Source organism: Dipodomys merriami, unplaced genomic scaffold, assembly GCF_024711535.1.
Source record: "Dipodomys merriami isolate MVZ:Mamm:240054 unplaced genomic scaffold, mDipMer1.0.p SCAF_126, whole genome shotgun sequence".
Taxonomy (NCBI): domain Eukaryota; kingdom Metazoa; phylum Chordata; class Mammalia; order Rodentia; family Heteromyidae; genus Dipodomys; species Dipodomys merriami.
In genome coordinates this window covers 1,417,925-1,434,171 of record NW_027202560.1, presented here as the reverse complement: position 1 = coordinate 1,434,171, position 16,247 = coordinate 1,417,925, and positions in this window count along the sequence as shown.

The window sequence follows — 16,247 nt, the reverse complement described above, 5'->3', positions numbered from 1 at the left end:
ACACTCACCCACACCCTAACACTCACAGTCACAATAAACATCACCGTAACCCTAACTCTCACTCTAGCCATCATCCTAAACCTCACCCTAACCCTAACCCTCAAGCTAACCCTACCCCTCACCCTCACCCTCACACTAAACCTAAACCTAATGAGAACCCTCACCCTAACCCTAATCCTCATCCACACCCTAACCCAAAATCTCACCTGAACCCACCCCCACCCCCAAACTCTCATCCTCAACCTAAACCTCATCCTCACCCTAAACATCACCCAAACCCGAACCCTCACCCTAACCCTAACCCTACCCCTCACACTAACCCCACCCCTCCCCCTAACCCTTACCCTCACCATAACCCTAACCATAACCATTACCATAACCCTCACACTATCCTTAAACCTCACCCTAACTATAAACCTAACCCTAACCTTCACCCTCACCTGACCTTCACCTCAGCCTAAACCTAAACCTAACCCTCACCCTAACCCTACCCTTCACCCTCACCCTCACACTAAACCTAAAACTAATGATAACCCTCACCCTAACCCTAATCCTCAACCCACACCCTAACCCGAAAACTCTCCTGAACCCACAACCACACCCAAAATCTCATACTCACCCTAAACCTCACCCTCACCCTAAACATCAACCAAACCCTAACCCTCACCCTAACCCTAAATCTAACCCTAACCCTCATACTAACCCTAACCCTAACCCTCAGCCTAACCCTCATCCTAACCCTAACCCTAACCCTAAACCTAACCCTCACCGTCACCCTCACCCTAAATCTATACCTAAACCGAAACCTAACACTCACCCTAACCCTAACCTAACACTATCCATAACCCTCACCCTAACCCTAAACCTCACCCTCACACTAAACCTAAACCTAATGAGAACCCTCACCCTAACCCTAATCCTCATCCACACCCTAACCCAAAATCTCACCTGAACCCACACCCACCCCCAAACTCTCATCCTCAACCTAAACCTCACCCTCACCCTAAACATCACCCAAACCCGAACCCGAACCCTCACCCTAACCCTACCCCTCACCCTAACCCCACCCCTCACCCTAACCCTTACCCTCACCATAACCATAACCATAACCATAACCATAACCCTCACACTAACCTTAAACCTCACCCTAACTATAAACCTAACCCTAACCTTCACCCTCACCTGACCTTCACCTGAGCCTAAACCTAAACCTAACCCTCAACCTAACCCTACCCCTCACGCTCACCCTCACACTAAACCTAAAACTAATGATAACCCTCACCCTAACCCTAATCCTCAACCCACACCCTAACCCAAAAACTCACCTGAACCCACAACCACACCCAAAATCTCATACTCACCCTAAACCTCACCCTCACCCTAAACATCAACCAAACCCTAACCCTCACCCTAACCCTAAATCTAACCCTAACCCTCACACTAAACCTAACCCTAACCCTCAGCCTAACCCTCATCCTAACCCTAACCCTAACCCTAATCCTAACCCTCACTGTCACCCTCACCCTAACTCTATACCTAAACCTAAACCTAACACTCACCCTAACCCTAACCTAACACTATCCATAACCCTCACCCTAACCCTAAACCTCACCCTATACCTCATCCTCAACCAAACCCTAACCCTAACCCTAACCCTCACACTCACCCTAAACCTCACCCTAACCCTAACATTACCCCTCTCCCTAACCATCACCCTAACCCAAACCATAACCCTAACCCTCAACCTAACCTTAACCCTACCCCTCACCCTCACCGTCAAACTAAACCTAAACATAATGCTAACCCTCACCCTAACCCTAATCATCACCCACACCCTAACCGGAACCATCACCCGAACCCTCACCCTCATCCAAACCCTCATCCCCACCCTAACCCTCACCCAAACCCTAAACATCACCCAAATCCTAACCCTCACCCTAACCCTGACTCTAAACCTAACCCTCACCCTAACACTTACCCTCAACCTAACCCTAACCCTAATCTTCACCCTCATCCTGACCCTCACCCTCATCCTCACCCTAACCCTATCCCTAACCCTCACCCTAACCCTAACCCTCACACTACACCTCACTCACACCCTAACCCTAATCCTAACTCTAACCCTCACCCTAACCCTCACACTAACCCTAACCCTCACCTCACACTACACCTCACCCTCACCCTAACTCTAATGCTAACCCTAACCCTCACTTTCCAAATATCCCTCAACCTAACCTTTACCCTTCCCCTAATCCTAACCCTCACCCTCAACCTAAACCTCATCTTAACCCTTATCCTCAGAATAACCCACAAACTAACCCTAACCCTATACCTACCGCTCACCCTAAGCCTCACCCTAACCCTAACCCTAACCCTAACCCTAACCCTCACCCTTATCCTAACCCTCACCATCACCCTAACCATCACCCTAACCCTAACCCAAACCCTCACCCTAAACCTAACCTCAGCTTAACCCCCACCCTCATCCTAATCCTCAACCTAACACTTACCTAACCGAAACCCTCACCCTCACCCTGACCCTAAACCTCACCCTAACCCTCACCCTCAACCTCCCCTTCCCCCTCAGCATTATACTAACCTTAATTCTATTCCAATCCCTAACCTTCAATCCCACCCTCACCCTAAACCTAACCCTAACGCTAATCCACACGATCGCCCTCACCCTAACACTAACTCTCACCCTAACCCAAACCCTAACCCTAACCCTAACCCTAACTCTCACCCTAACCCTAACCATAACCCTAACCCTCACCCTCAACCTAACCCTCAACTTAACCCTTATCCTCACACTAAACCTAAACCTAACCCTAAACCTCACACTAAACCTAAACCTCACTCTAAACCTAACCCTACCCCTCACATTACCCCTCACCCTAACCCTAACCCTAACCCTCACACTCACTTTCACCCTCACCCTCAGCCTAACCCTAAACCTAACACTTACCCTAACCATAAACCTCACCGTAAACCTCCACAAAACCCTGACCATAGCCCTCACTCTAACCCTAACACTAACCCTAACCCTAACTCTCACCCTAACCCTAACCCTAAACCTCACCCTAACCCTAACCCTCAAACTAACCCTAACTCTCACCCTGACCCTCACACTAAACCTAACCCTAACCCTAACCCTCACCCTAACACTTACCCTGACCCTAACCCTGACACTACACCTAACCTGAACCCTCACCCTAACCCTAACAATAATCCTAAACCTAAGCCTCACCCTCACCCTCACCCTCACCCTAACCCTAACCCTAATCCTAACCCTAACATTCACCCTCACCCTCCCCTTAACCTTAACCCTCATCCTAACCCTAACCTTAAACCTAATTCTAACCCTAAACCTCACCCTTACCCTCACCTTCACCCTAACCCTTACCCTCACCCTAACCCTAAACCTAACCAACACACTAAACCTAACCCTCACCCTACCCCTAACCCAAAACCTCACACTAAACGTAGGCCTCAACCTAACCCTAACCCTACCCCTCAGCCTAAATCTAACCATAACCCAAATCCTCAACCTATCCCTCACCTTAACCCTAACCCATACCCACAACCTCCCCTTCCCCCTCAGCTTTACCCTAACCATAATCCTAATCCTAACCCTCAACCTAAACCTGACCCTAACCCTAACCCTCAGCCTCATCCTAACCCTCACCCTAACCTTTACCCTCAACATAACCCAAACCCGAAACCTAAACCTAACACTCACACTAACTGTAAACCTAACCCTCATCCTATCCATTATACTAACCCTAAACCTAAACCCAACCCTCACCCTAACCGGAATCCTCACACTAACCCTAAAGCTAACCCTAACCCTGACCCTAAACCTCATCCTAACCATAACCCTAATACTAACCCTCACGCTAACCTTAACCCTCACCCTCACGCTAACACTCACACTAAACCTGACCCTCACCCTAAATGTATCCCTAAACCTAACCCTAACTATAACTCTCACACTAACACTCACTCTCACCCTCACACTAAACATAAACCTAAAGCTAACACTCACCCTAAACCTAACCCTAACCCTCACCCTCACCCTCACCCTCACCCTCACCCTAACCCTAACCCTCATCCTAACACTAACCCTCACCTTCACCCTTACACTCCCCCTAACCCTAACCCTCTACCTCACCCTAAACCTCACCCTAAGCCTTACCCTCACCCTAACTCTAATCCTAACCCTAACCGTAACCCTCACCCTAACCCTAACCCTCACCCTACCTCACACTCACCCTAACCCTCAGCCTAACCCTTGCTGTCACCCTAACCCTAACCCTAACCCTCACACTAAACCTAACCCTAACCCAAACTCTAATTTTAACCCTCACCATAACCCTCACCCTCAAACTAACCCTAACCCTAATCTTCACCCTATCCTTAATCTTAACCCAAAATTCACCGTAACCCTCACCCTCACTCTCAACCTAATGCTAACCCTAGCCCTCAGCCTCACCCTAAACCTCACCCTAACACTTACCCTCACCCTAAACCTAACCCTCACCCTCACCCTAACACTTACCCAAACCCTAAACCTCACCCAAACCCTAAACCTAAACCTAACCTTGATGCTAACACTCACCCTCAACCTAAACTTCATCCTAACACTTACCCACAACATTACCCTCACACTAACCCTAAACCTAAACTTAAACTTGACCCTAACTCTCACCCTAACCCTAAAACTCACCCTCACCCTAACTCTCACCCTAACATTTACCCTCACCCTAACCCTTTCCCTAACCCTAAACCTAACCCTCACACTAACCCTAACTCTAACCCTCAGCCTAACCCTTATCCTAACCCTAAACCTAGCCCTAAACCTCACCCTAACCTAATCCTAACCCTCAGCCTAACCCTCATCCTAACCCTAACCCTAATACTAACCCTCACCGTAACAATAACTCTTACCCTCACCCTTCCCATCAATCTCGGCCTAACCCTAATCCTAACCTAATCCTAAACCTCACCCTCACCCTCACCCAAACTGTAACACTAAACCTAACCCTAATACTCACCCTCACAGTTACCCTAACCCTAACACTGTCCCTAAGCCTCAACATAATCCTAAACCTAACCTTCACCCTCAAACTCACCCTAACTCTAACCCAAAACCTAAACCTAACCCTCACCCAGACCCTCAACCTAACCCTCACCCTCACCCTAAACCTCACCCTAAACCTAACCCTACCCCTCACCCTACCTATCACCCTAATCCTAATGCTAACCCTAACCCTCAACCTAACCCTAAACCTACCCCTAACGCTAACCCTCACCCTAAACCTAATGCTCACCCACACCTTAACCCTCACCCTCAACCGAAACCTCACCTTCACCCGAACCCTCATACTCACCCTAACCCTCACCTCACTCTAAACATCACCCAAACCCTAACCCTCACCCGAACCCTAACACAAACCCTAATCCAAACACTCACACTCACCCTAACCCTCAGCCTAACCCTTTCCCTTACCCTAACCCTAACCATAACCCTCACACTAACCGTAACCCTCACTCTAACCCTAACCATAATGCTGACCCTAACCTTCCCCCTCACCCTGACCCTCACCCTAATCCTATTCCTAAACCTAACACTCACCCTCACCCTAAACCTAACCCTAACCCTAACCCTAACCATCACCCTCACCCTCTCCTTCAACCTAACACTCACCCTCACCCTTAACATCACCCTAACCCTAAACCTCACCCTCCACCTAACCCTAACCCTCACCCTGAACCTAACCTCAGCTTAATCCTCACCCTCACCCTAATCCTCACCCTAACCGTAACCTTTACCTAACAGAAACTCTCACCCTCACCCTCAGCCTAACCCTCACCCTCACCCAAGCACTCACCCTAACCCTAACCTTAACCCTCACCTTCCCCCTCAACCTCCCCTTCTCTCTCAGCCTTACTCTAACCCTAACAATAACTCTAACCCTAACCCTAACCCTAAAACTCATCCTAACCCTAATCCTAACCCTAACCCTCAACCTCGCCCTCACCCTCATTCTAACCCTCACCCTCACGCTGAAACTCACCATCACACTAACCTTAACCCTCACCCTAGCCTTAACCCTAACCCTCACCCTCACTTCCCCCGTCACACTCTGCCTAACCCTCACTCTAACCCTAATCCTAAACTAACCTCACCCGCACCCTCACCCTAAACTTCACCCTCAAACTCCCCTTCCCCCTAACACTAACCCTCAACCTCACCCTAAGCATCACCTTAACCCTAACCCTCACACTCACCATAACCCTGACTCTAAACCTAACCCTCAACCTCACCCTAACCCTCACCATCACGCTAATGCTCACCCTAACCCTAAATCTCACCCTAATCCTAACCCTCAACCTAAACCTAACCCTCACCCTGACCCTCATCCTAAATTTAACCGTAACCCTAACCCTCACCCTCACCCTTACTTTAACCCAAACCCTCACCATAAACCTAACCCGTACCCTAACACTAACCCTCACAATAACCCTAACCCTAGCCCTCATCCTCACCCTCACCCTCAACCTAACCCTAACACTAATCCTAAACCTAACCCTAAATCTAAACTTCACACTAAACCTAAACCTTACACTAACCCTAATCCTCACACTAAACCTAACAGTTACTCTATCCCTAACCCTACCCCTCAGCCTAACCCTCACCGTAAACCTAACCCTAACCCTAATCCTCACACTATCCCTAACCTTAACCCTAACCCTCACCCTAACCCTCATCCTCACCCTAACCCTAATGCTAACCTTAACCCTCACCCTCACCCTAACCCTCAACCTTACCCTTACCCTCACTCTAACCCTTACCCTCACCCTAAGCCTAACCCTCACCCTCGCCCTAACCCTAAACCTCACCCTCACCCTAACCCTAACCCTCGCCCTAACCCTAAACCTCACCCTCACCCTCACCCTAACCCTAACCCTCACCCTAACACTAACGCTCACCCTAACCCTAACCCTCACTCTTACAGTCACCCTCACCCTCAGCCTAACCCTAATCCTTACCCTAATCCTAACCCTCACCCTCACCCTAACCCTAACCCTAACCCTAACACTCACCCTCAGCCTAACCATATCCCTAACACTCACCCTAACACTAAAACTCACCCTATATCTCACCCTCACCCTAACCCTAAACCAAAACCTTACCCTCAACCTAAACTTCACCCTAACCCTAACACTAACCATAACCCTCATCCTCACAATAAACCTCACCCTATACCTTACCCTCACCATAACCTTAACCCTAACCCTAATCCTCAACCACACCTAACCTTCACCCTCACCTGAACCTTCACCCTCACTCTCACTCTCACCCTCATCCGCACCCTAAACATCACCCTAACACTAACACTCACCCTCATGCTAATCTTCACCATAACCCTAACCCTGACCGAAAAGAAACCCTCAACCTAACCCTCACACTAACTCTCACCCTGACCCTAGCCCTCACCCAAACACTAACCCTACACCGAACCCTAATCCTCACCTTCACCCTAACCCTCACCCTAACCCTTACCCTCACACTAACCCTAACCCTAAACCTAATCATAAACCTTACACTAGCCGTAACCCTCATCTATCCATAAACCTAAACCTAACGCTAACCTTCACCCTCACACTGACCCTCACCCTCACCGTAACCCTAAACCTATTCCTAATCCTAACCCTCACAATCACCCTCAACCTAAACCTAACCCTAACACTAACCCTCACCCTCACCCTCACCCTCACCAAACACAAACCCTCATTCTAACCCTAAGCTCAGCTTAACCCTCACCCTCAACCTAATCCTCACCCTAACCCTAACCCAAACGTAAATGTTACCCTCACCCTCACACTAACCCTCATCCTCACCTTAGCACTAACCCTAACCCTAACCCTAACCCTAATGCTCACACTACCCCTCTCCCTAACCCTAAATGTAACCCTAACCCTCACACTCATCCTAACCCTCACGCTCAGCCGAATACTCACCCTCAACCTAAACCATACTCTCACAATAAACATAACCCTAACCCTAACTCTCACCCTTGCCCTAACCCTCACCCTAACCTTTACCCTCATCCTCCCCCTAACCCTCACCAGAACCTTTACCCTGACCCTAACCCAAAACGTAAACCTAACCCTCAAACTAACCCTAAACCTAATCCTCAACCTAACCCTTATCCTATCCCTAAACCTAAACCTAACCCTCACACAAACCCTAAACCTAACCCTCACACAAATCCTAACCCTAACCGTAACCCTAACCCTCACCCTAACCGTAACCCTAACCCTCACCCTAACCTTAACCCTCCCCATAAAACTCACCCTAACCCTAACCCTCCCCCATCACCCTCAGGCTAACTCTAATACTAACCCTAACCCCCACCCTCACCCTTACTCTAACCCTAAACCTAATCCTAAACCTCACCCTCACCCTCACCCTAACCCTAAACCTATCCCTAACCCTCACCCTACCCCTAACCCTAACCCTATACCTCACCCTCACCCTAACCCTAACCCTAACCCTCACACTAAACTCACCCTAACCTTTACCCTCACCATAAACCTAACTCTAACCCTAATCCTAACCCTAAACCTAAGCCTCAGCCACACCCTAACACTCACCCTAACCCTAAACCGAACCCTATTCGTAAACCTAAGCCTCACACTTAAACTCACCCCAACCCTACACCTAAGCCTTACCCTCACACACCCCTTCACCCTAACCCTCACCCTCACCATAACCCTCACCCTAACCCTAACCCTACCCTTAACTCTAACCCTCACACTAACCCTAACCCTAATCCAAACCCTCAACCTAACCCTAACGCTAACCCTAACCCTCACCCTCACACTAACCCTAAACTTAACACTAACACTCAACCTAACCCTAATCCTCACCCATGCCCTAACGCTCACGCTCAACTTAACCCTCACCCTCACGCTAAACATCACCCAAACCCTAACCATCACCCTAACCCTAGCTCTAACCCTCACCCTAACCCTAACCCAAAACCTAATCCTCAATCTCACCCTATTCCTCCCCATAAGCCTAACCCTTGGCTAAAAGAAAACCTCAACCTTACATTCACACTAACCCTCACCCTCACTGAACACAAACCCTCACCCTAAACCTAAACTCAGCTTAACCCTCACCCTCAAACTAATCCTAACCCTAAGCCTAACCCAAAAGTATACGTAACCCTCACCCTCACACTAACCCTCACCCTCACCCTAGCCCTCACCCTAATCCTAACCCTAAACCTAACCTTCAACCTCACCCTAAACCTCACTCGAACGCCTACCCTCACCCTAACCCTAACCCAATCCCTAACCATAACTCTCACAGTGACCATAACCCTCAGCCTAACCCTAACCCTAAACCTAACCCTAAACCTCACCCTCACCGTCACTCTAAACCTAACCCTAACCCTAACCCCAACCCTAACCCTCACCCTAACACTAACCCTCATCCTCACCCTCAACCTAATCGTAAACCTAACTCTAATCGTAAAAGTCACCCTCACCCTAACACTCACCCTAACCCTTACCCTAACCCTCACCCTAAAACTAACCCTAAACCTCACAGTAACCCTAACCCTCACCCTAACCCTAACCCTCAACTTAACCCTCAACCTCACCCTAGTCCTCACCCTAACATAACCTTAACGCTTACCTAAACTAAACCCTCACCCTCACCCTCTCCCTAGCACACACCCTCACCCTACCCACACCCTAAACCTAAGCCTAAAATAACCCTCACACTAACCCTAACCCTAAACCTCACCCTAAACCTTATCCTAACCCTAAACCTAAAACTAACTTTCACCCTAACCAAACCCTAACCATAAACCTAACCCTAACCCTAACCCTAACCCTCACCCTAAACCTAACCCTAAACCTAACCCTCACCCTAACCGTAAACCTCACCTTCAACCTCACCCTGACCCTCAGCCTAAACTTAGTGCTAACCCTAATCCTAACCCTCACCCTCAACCTAACTCTAAGCCTAAATCAAACTCTCCCCTTCCCCCTCACCCTCACTCTAACCCTCACTCTAACCCTAACGCTCACCCTCAACCTCCCCCTCCCCCTCAGCCTAAACCTAGTCCTTAACCTAATCCTAACCCTCAACCTACCCCTGACCCTAACCCTAACCCTAACCCTTACCTTCACCCTAACCCTCACCCTCACCATAGTCCAAATCCTAACCCTAACCCTAAACCTATCCCCCACACTAACCCTAACCCTAACCCTCTGCCTAAACCTTATCCTAACCCTAAACCTAAAACTAACGTTCACACTAAGCAAACCCTAACCCTAACCCTAACCTAACCCTAACCCTCAGACTAACCCTAACCCTAACCCTCAGCCTAAAGCTCATCCTAACCCTAACACTAACCCTAACTCTAAAACTCAACTTAACCCTCATCCTAACCCTAACCCTAACACTAACCATAAACCTGACCCTCAATTTAACCCTCCCCATAACTCTAACTCAAACCCTAAACCTCACCCTCACCCAAACCCTAATCCTAACACTAACCCTAAACCTCACCGTAACTGTCACCCTAACCCTCAACCTCACCCTAAATATCACCCTAAAGTTAATCCACACCCTAACCCTAACCCTAACCCTCACCCTAAACCTAACCTCAGCTTAACCCTAACCCTGATATAAACGACACTCACCGTCAACCTCACCTTAATCCTCAACCTAATACTAACCCTGACATAAACGAAACCCTCACCCTCACCCTCACACTAACCCTCACCCTCACCCAAGCCCTCACCCTCACCCTAACCCTAACACTAACCATCAACCTCACCCTCACCCTCACTCTCAGCATAAACCTAACCCGACCCTAACCCTAATCCTCACCCTCACCCTCACCCTCACCCTAACCCTTACCCTCACCTTCACCTAACCCTAACCCTAACCTTCAAACTAACCCGAACCCTCACGCTAACCCTCACGCTCACCATAACTCTAACCCTAACCCAACCCTAACCCTAACCCTCACGCTAACCCTAACCCTAACCCTCCCCCTCAGCCGAACCTTCACCCTCACCCTCACCCTAAACATCACCCTTGCACTAACCCTCACCCTAATCGTAACACTAACGGTCACCCTAACCCTAACCCTCACCTTAAACCTCAGCCTCACCCTAATCCTCACCCTAACCTAACCTTAACCATTACCTACACTAAACCCTGAACTTAACCCTCACCCTCACCGTAGCCCACACCCTAACCCTAACGCTAAACATAACCCTCACACTAACCCTAAACCTAACCCGCAGCCTAAACCTTATCCTAACCCTAAACCTATAACTAACCTTCACCCTAACCAAACACTAATGCTAAACCTAAACTTAACCCTAACCCTCACACTAACCCTAAACCTAACCCTCAGCCTAAGGCTAATCCTAAACCTATCCATAACACTAACACTAACCCTCACCCTAAACCTAACCCTCACCCTAAACCTAGCCCTAACCCTAACCCTCAACCTTAACCTCACCATCACCTTAAGCCTAAACCTAACCCTAGTCCTAAACCTAACCCTCACCCTCACCCTAAACCTAACCTTCACCCTAAGCCTAACCCTCACCCTCACACAAACCCTAACCATCATCCTAACCCTAACCCTCACCCTCACCCTCTCTGTAACCCTAACCCAAACCCTAACCCTAACCCTAACTTTCACCTTAAGCCTCAACCTAACCCTAACACTAACCCTCACCCTAACCCTCACCATAACCCTAAACCTAAACATAACCCTCACCCTCACGCTGTCATCCTATCCCTTAACCTCACACTCACCCTCACCCTAATCCTAACCCTAACCCTAACCCTAACCCGAACCCGAACCCTCACTCTCACCTTCACCCTCACCCTAAATATCACCATAACCTTAACCGTCACCCTAACCCTAACTCTAACCCTCACCCTAACCGTAACCCTCACCTTAAACCTCACCCTCACCCCAATCCTCACCCTAAACCTAACCCTAAAACTTTCCTAACCAAAAATATCACCCTCACCCTAGCCCTCACCCTAAACCTAACCTTAATCTTAACCCTCACCCTCAGCCTCACCCTCAGCCTCACCCTAACCCTAAACCTAATCCTAACTGTAACCCTCACCCTTACCCTCACTCTCACCCTAACCCTAACCTGCACCCTAACCCTAACCCTAACATACAACTTTACCCTAACCCTTACCCTAATTCTAAACCTAACCCTCACTCCCACCCTAACCCTGACCCTAAACCTTACCCTTAACCTCACCCTCACCCTAACCCTAACACTAACCCGTACCTAACCGAAACCCTCAACCTCAACCTCATCCTCACCCTCACCCTCAGTCTAACCCCTACCCTAACCTTAATCCTAACCCTAACTCTTACCCTCACCCTAAACCTAACTGTAGCCCTAACCATCACAGTCACCCTCCCACTCACCCTCACCCTCACCATAACCCTCACGCTCAACCTCACCCTCACTCTAACACTCACTTGTCACCCTAAACATCACCCTAAACCTAACCCTCACCCTAAACTTAATCCTAAGCCTAACCCTCACCCTAACCCTAACCCTAACACTAAGCCTAAACCTAACCCTTACCTTAACACTAACCCATACCTAACCCTAACCCTAACCCTTACCTAACCCTAAGCCAAACCCTATCCCTCACCCTAAACATTATGCTAACCCTAACCCTCACCCTCAACTTAAACCTCACCCTAAACCTTATCCTCACACTAACCCTAACCCTAACCCTCAGCATCACCCTCACCCTAACACTAAACCTAAAACTAACCCTCACCATTACCCTAACCCTTACCCTATCCTTAACCCTACCCTCACTCTAACCCTCACTCTCACGATAATCCTTACCCTAACCCTCACCCTAAACCTAAAACAAACCGTAACCCTCAACCTAACCCCAAACCTAACACTCACCCTAACCCTAATCCTTACCTTAAATCTAACCCTAACCCTAAACCTAACCCTAACCTTCATCCTCACCCTACCCTCAACAAACCCAAAACCTAACCCTAACCCTCACCCTAACCCTAACCTGAATCCTAACCCTAAATCTCACTGTCACCATCACCCTCACCCTAACCCTCAACTTCAAACTCAACTTAAAACTAACCCTCAAACTAAACCTAACTCTCACCCTAACCCTAACCCTCTCCCTAACCCTAACCCAAACCATCACCCTAAACCTCACCCTAAACAGAACCCTCACCCTAACCCTAATCCTAACCCTCACCCTCATCCTAACCCTGAATGGCACCCTAAACCTAAAACTAATCCACAACCTAACCTTCACCATCACCCTCACCCTCACCCTCACCCTAACCCTCACCCTCACCCTAACCCTCAACCTAACCCTAACCCTAACCCTAATCCTCACTCAATCCAAAACCCTAAACCTCACCCTCACCCTTGCTCTCACCCTAACCCTAATCCTAACCCTCACCCTCACTCTAACTCTAATGCTAACCCTACACTCACCCTCACACTAACCCTCACCCTAACCTTAATCCTAACCCTAACATTCACCCTCATCCTCAACCTCACCCTAACCCTAACGATAACCCTGATCCTCACCCTATGCCTAAGCCTAACCCTCACCCTCACCCTAGCCCTCACACTAACCCTAACCCTAACCCTACAACTCACCCTAACCCTAACCCTAAACCTAACCCTAACCTGCACCCTAAGCCTAACCCTAACACTAACCCTCACCCTAACCTAACCCAAACCATCACCGTAACCCTAACCCTCCCCCACACCATAACACTTACACTCACCCTACCCCTCACACTAACCCAACCCTAAACCTACCCCTCACCCTACCCCTCACTTTAAACCTAACCTTAAACCTCACCCTAAGCCTAACCATAACCCTCACCCTAACCCTAGACCTCAAACTCACCCTAACCCTAACCCTTACCATCACCCTCACCCTCACCCTAACCCTAACCTAACCTAACACTAACCCTCACCCTAAACTTAACCCTCACCCTAACCCTAACCCTCACCCTCACCTGAACCCTAACCCTCACCCTAACCATCTCCCTATCCCTAATGCTAATTCTAACCCTTACACTCAACCTAACCCTTACTCTCACGCTAAGTCTCACTCTCAACCAAACCCTAACCATAAACCTCACCCTAAACCTAACCATCACCCTCACCCTAATCCTTAGCCTCACCCTAACCCTCACCCTAACCCTAACCCAACATTAACCCTCACACTAACCCTAATGCTCACCCTAACCCTAACCGTAACCCTCAAGCTAACCCTCACCCTAAACCTAACCCACACCCTAACCCTAAACCTAACCGTAATCCTTACCTAACACAAACCCTCACCCTCACCATAACCCTCCCGCTAACACTCACCCTTAACATAGCCCTCACCCTAACCCTAACCCTAATCCTCACCCTAACCCTAAACCTCACCCTAAACCTTACCCTCACTCTAACCCTTACACTAACCCGAACCGTAACCCAAAATATCACCCTAACCCTCACCCTCACCCTAAACCTAACCCAAACCCTAACCCTCAAACTAACCCTCACCATAACCCGAACCCTAAGCCTAAACCTCACCCTCACCCTAACCCTCACCCCAACCCTTACTCTCACCCTAACCCTAACCCTCACCCTCACCTCAAACTTCATCCTAACCCTTACCCTAACCCTAACCGTAACCCTAACACTCACACTTACCTTATCCTCACCCTAACCCTAACCCTCACACTAACCCAAAACCTACCCCTCAACCTATCCCTCACCCTATCTCTAACCCTAACCCTAAACCTAACTTTCACCCTAAACGTTACCCTAATCTTCACCCTCATCCTAACTCTCACTGTCAGGCTAACCCGCACGCTAACCCTAACTCTCTTCCACAACCTCACCCTCAACATCACCCTCAACATCACCCTAACCCTAACCCTAAACCTCACCCTAAAGGTAACCCTCACCCTAACCCTCACCCTCACCTCATCCTCACCATAACCCTTACCTAAATGAAACCCTCACCCTCACCTTCAAATTAACCCTCACCCTCACCCTAGCACTCACAATATCCCTAACCCTAACCCTAAACCTCACCCTAAAGGTAACCCTCACCCTAACCCTCACCCTCACCTCATCCTCACCATAACCCTTACCTAAATGAAACCCTCACCCTCACCTTCAAATTAACCCTCACCCTCACCCTAGCACTCACAATATCCCTAACCCTAACCCTAAACCTCACCTTCACCCTCACCCTCACCAATACTGTAACCCAAACTCTAGCCCTCACCCTAACCCTAACCTCCACCCTAACCCTATCTCTCACCCTCACCCTCACCCTCAGCCTAACCCTAACTCCAGTCCTAACCTTAAACCTCACCCTCACTCTAAACCTAACCCTACCCCTAACCCTAACTCTCACCCGAACCCTAACCTCCACTGTAACCCTCACCCTGACACTAACTCTAATCCTAAATCTAAACCTCACCCTGACCCTAACCCTCAACCTAATCCTTACCCTCACCCTAACACTCACTTTAACCCTAACACTAACCCTCACTTACACTAACCCGAACCGTAACCCAAAATATCACCCTAACCCTCACCCTAACCCTAACCCTCACCCTCACCCTAAACCTAACCCTAACTCTCACTCTCACCCTAGCTCTCACCGTAACCCTAACACTAACCCTAACACTCAACCTCACCCTAAAACTCACCCTAACCATAACCCTCACCCTAACCCTTAGCCTAACCTTAACCCTCACCCTAACACTAACCCTAACAGCAACACTCACCCCAACCCTCACTCTCACCCTAACCCTCACCCTAACCCTTACCTTCACACTAATCTTAACCCTAACTGTAAGGCTAATGCTCTTACTAAACCTAACCATCACTCGAACTCTATGCTAACCCTCACTCTAGCCTTCACCCTAACTGTAACACTAACCCTAACGCTAAACCTCACCCTCACCCTCACCCTCACCCTAACCCTTGCCCTCACCCTCGGCCTAATCCTAACCCTAACCCTCACCCTAACCCTCACCCTCACCCAATCCTCACCCTTACAGTAACCCTCACCCTCACTCTAATCCTCACCATCAACCATACCCTTACTGTCACCATAACCCTCACCCTAACCCAAACCCTCAACCTCACCT